Consider the following 4,848-nt stretch of genomic DNA (forward strand, 5'->3'; position numbering starts at 1 on the left):
TCGAATCTAATTACAATACTACTCTGTTTAAATAATTTCAAATCTGATTACATGTTTGTAGATTATATGAATTAATCATTGACAGATTAAAAAGCGTCAAAATCTAAACCAAATCGCTTAACCAGGACAGTTGAAATCAAATAATTGAAATTAATTGAAGAGATTGTAGATTTGATAAAGAGAGTGATTTGCTGAAGATAGCGATTTGAGCATCGATCAAATGTTATGAAGATTTTGAGAGTGATTTTGAGAGCGAGGGTTTTTTCTTATTTTTGTGAGAGAGACTAAGAGAACGAAAGAGTGAAGAAATGGTTATTTTTTTGGGACCCTTTTTTTTCTATGGGTTGTGATAATGTGATCCGACGCTTACGGGGAGTTCAACGATGCGTGGTGGGCATGCTCACAAAAGGACAAAACAATAGTATTGGTAGTATTGTCTTTTCTTTTTAAATCTTGTGTAGTGATACCCAATCTTTGGGATGCAACTTGTATGGGAAGGTCGAAATATTTGATTATGTCCCTTGTAAAGGAGTTATTTAGTCTTGGTTTTACAATTTGTGATTAAAGTGGAGGAGATGGGGATATCAGATTGGAAAGACCGAGTTCGTTCTGAGTGAACTACCTACATATCTATCTCTCACTTCTGAGGGGGGGGGGGGGGAGTAGAATCAGGTCTGGCGTAGTTCATACATATGGTATTTATAGCCGCTGAGCGTGAGGAACAAACCAACACGTATGCTGACAAGTATAAATGTATGGCTGAGATTGAGAAGGAGTGTATGGATGGTGTTGGTAGGAATTATGTAATAATGGAGAGTGGTTACAGTGGTTCGTATTTTGCAGTAATAGATTGTGTAAGTATGGCTTTGGTAATGATTGCATCTAGAAGAAGGATGATGTCATTAGATGGAACGTTCTGCATGAGGATGTGCGAGTTGAGCTACTCTGGAGCGATCTCATAGATCGGGTGCTTAAGCTGATGATGTGAGTCGCTCTGAAGCCAGTTCGGAGGACGAGGGCATGAAATTGGTATGGTATTTCTGTTATGCTGGACACGTGCCTAATATACTTGAATGAGAATATCGCTCCCTCACATAGCCCCCTCTCAGTAGGTCGTGTTGTACATTGAAGAGATCTTCCAAGAGAAAACAGTGGCGCATGTTGAGCATGAGTGAGGAAGTAAACCGGCATGAATGGAAATACTAACCGTGCTACTGAGGTCAGCTCGTGTTGTATGACGAACTGATATGAAATGGTAGTTGGCAAGTGGGAGAATCTAAGCAATTGCGAATAGAAAAATCACTACCTCATTTTCTAGGATTTTGAAAAGACAGATCTGTAGGGCTTGTCGTCTAGAGTATAAGGGTGTAATCATGATATGCCTCGGGAATTGAAGGATCGGCTGTATAAAACCAAAACTGGAAATCTGAAAAGTCATTTTTTGTTTCTCCTCCAGCAAAAATACAAGCTAGGGTTTCTCAGGTTAGTGCTTCTGCCATTGTTGCTCTTCATTTTTCTTCTGTTCTAGCATTGTGTGTCTAGTAGCTAGGTCAGATTTAGCTGTTCTTGTTTAGGTTTGGTATTTGCTAAGAAAAAGGAGATGTATGACTTTGACGATACTCAATCTGAGGAGATTTGAGAAGTGTCTTTGAGTTGTGGTGAGTATGAGGAGGTGAGAGAAAAGTCAGTGAGGTGTGAGAGTGAGGATGAGGATGAAGATGATGCACGATCTGATTCTGTGGTTACTGTAGCTAGCACTTCAGGTCGCGACAATAGGTCGTCTTCTAGTGGGCTGCCCCCTAGGGTTGTAGATAAACATGCGGTGAAGGCTTTCACCGATCTGAGAGAAGTTTATGGGATCAATGTGGGCAACTTGGAGATACATGAACTGGGAGAAACAGTGAACGTGTTCAGCTCGAGGTACACGTTGGCAAACTACGGGGTAGTAGTCTGCGAAGGGCAACTGAGAGCTGGTATGAGGATATCGTTCCCAAAGTTGGCATGTGAGTTTTTGAACTTTTGTGGGAAAGCGCCCCGCCAGTTCGTGGGTAATACCTAGCTGCTGCTTAGGGTGTTCGACCTATTGAATGCGAGTGATGAATATCGTATAGGGGTCGCTCATATTGATGAGCACTTTTCTGTGAAGCGATCTCGGGCTCACAACTTTAGTTTGGAAACACGAACAAGAAAGTCTAGCGTGCTGGATGGTGTAAGTAATGAGGCTTGGGAGAGAAGGCCATTGCTGGTAGTTGGGAATTATTGTGCCACAGGATTTGGTGTGAATAATAGGGTTTGTAACTTTTCAAGTGGGTATTAGTGTATTGTCTTATTGGTTTGATGTTTTGACTGTTGAGTTTATATTTGAACTGCTTCTTTACTATTTTTGTAGAGGTCGCTATCAAAAAACGAACCAAACGTGGGGTGATTGAGTCATTTGCAAAGCTAACCCGAACTCAGAAGCAGGAGAAACTACCTGAAGTAGCGAGTTACTTTGTAGAAAGAGGAGGTCGTGCAATCAGGGAGAAGAGGAAAAGTCAGAATAAAAGGGCTCGAGGTCAAGTGATTTGCGAAGCTTCTAGTGAATCAATAATGAAGAGGAACGCGAATGAGCTGGTGACTAGGGAAGAAAGGAACTAAAATTGTTCTGGTCAGAAGCGACCTACAGGTGATGTTGGAGCCTCTGGGGCTGGTGGGTTGAGTAGGTGACCTGAAGGGGGTAGAGGGTCTGGAAGTGGTTCCTTCGACTTGGAGGAGATCGAGTTCATTCCTCGCACACGAAGCAGCTCGCTGAAGAGGAAGGCTGATACAAGTTAGCAGAGAGCTGTTAAGGTTGCCAAGGCTGCGACACTTGTGATTGGGGGCAGCTCCGACGCTGGAGGTGCCTCTGGTAGTGAACGAGTTGGGGGTAAGACCTCTCGTAGTTCCAGGTCGAGGGTTGCACCCGACCTAAGCCTCTTAGATCTGGAGACCTATGGGGTCGGTCAGAGCCAGCCACCAGCACCTCGAGACCACAGCTCAACGGTGAGGTTGAAGGTCCCGAGTAAGTCGAGTGGGAAGTTTGTCGTGGCTGATGACGATTTGGATCGCCAAGTGGTGTATGTGGACGACCAGTCGGTGCAGCGAACTGATATCAGTTACAAGTCGTGTAAGATTGCGGCCTGTATGATTGATCAGATGGCTCTGGATAGCAACCGCAAGGATATGGATTCCAAGGACCTTGCTAAAAATCTTAGGCGAATGGATCTTGCTCACTGTTTGGTAAGTGACGCTCTACATAACATACTCATTAATTCTGTATTTGCATTTCACAGATCGACTGTTATTGTATTTTTGTGTGTGTAGCTCGTGAGTACATACCAGAAGTTGAAGGAGATTGCTCAGATTGTTGAATCAGAAAAGGAGTCTGTAACAAAGCTGAAGGAGGAGCTGAGGAATATCCAGGACATACATGCGATTGACCTCAAAGAGCTCGAGGGACTAAAAACACAGCACCAGAACATTTTTTTGGAAAAGATCATGATGAGCACCAAGCTGGAAGGAACGAAGTTGGAGCTTAATGCTACAAGGGTGGAGCTTAATGTTGTGAGGGCGGAGCTTGACAGGGTGACTGGTTACGCCCAGCATTGTAAAGACATCGCTTAGAAGGCTACTGAAGCTTACAACATTTTGGATGCTGATTATCTTGATCTGGAGGCAGAGTACAAAGCTTTCAAAAAGGAGCATGAATGCGGGGCTTCCAATACACCAGTGGTACACGAACTGGGAGATGCATGTGATGCTCCTATCTTCTCTGCACCTGCTCTGGAGGTCATTGAGTCCCAAATTGAAGAGGTCGCTCCTGGTGTGCCTGTGGAAGTTAATGTTGCTGATACCTCAACTGTTGCTGGTGATGGGAATACCACGGAAGGCGACCTGGATCCCTTGTCTACTGAAAATTTGTCTATTGTTTCTTGACTTGAAATGGAGGGTTGTGAATGTTTTTGCTTATTCTGATCTTGTAAGCTGTGATACAATAGAGCTGGTTTCCTGGGATAACCTGGGCAGTTCTCCTTACTTAGTAGGTTTTCTTTGTTGTACTTCGAACGACCTGGCTTCCCAGACTGTTCTGGGGAGTTCATGGATTGATGAATGGTGGCTAACCGAGTTGGATTTCCTTAGTAGACTCAGCAGCTCGATTAGTAGACAAACTAGGGTCTGAGTTTGGTCGGGCAATTCATTCTTTTGCTTTTATGAAATGCATGCTTCTGCTTCTTGCTTATTTATGTGATGTGTTGAATGCAATTTCCCTGATGTTATTATACCTGGTTAGCGTTGTAGGCTTACCCTGGTAAGATTTGATGAGGTTAATTAGCTTGTAATCCTGATTGAGCGTCTTGCTTTTTAATCGGTCCTAGTGTTGTAGGTCCAAATAGTGATAGGTATTAAGGCCAAGTAACCTGAAAGGTCGGGGGAATGTCTTGTGCATATGAAGTGTTTCCCATGGCCAAGCGTTCTGCTGATAGAGGACCTTAGCACGTGTGGGGATACGAATAGTTGGAGATCCAAACATGGTAGTCGCCAGGTGGCGCGCCGTTTGGCGTTTCAATACATTTAGGGCATGTCTTGGGAATGGACATAATGGAACATAAAACGAATTTTTGTGAGAAGTTCAAAGGGGTTGGTTATGCATTGTCTTCAAACAACTTCTCCAAGGTTCTTGTGCAAGTTCCTTGATCACTCCAGGTTAGTGCCTTTCATTGTTTGTTCTTTCTTTCTTGTTAACTTACTAAACGTTGGGCTGTCCTTAGAATACCCAATGCCCAGGCAATGTGTAGATGAAGGAGGGGTGAGGGAAGCCTCCCCCCTTGT

This window comes from Coptis chinensis, chromosome 9, assembly GCF_015680905.1.
Source record: "Coptis chinensis isolate HL-2020 chromosome 9, ASM1568090v1, whole genome shotgun sequence".
Classification (NCBI taxonomy): Eukaryota; Viridiplantae; Streptophyta; class Magnoliopsida; order Ranunculales; family Ranunculaceae; genus Coptis; species Coptis chinensis.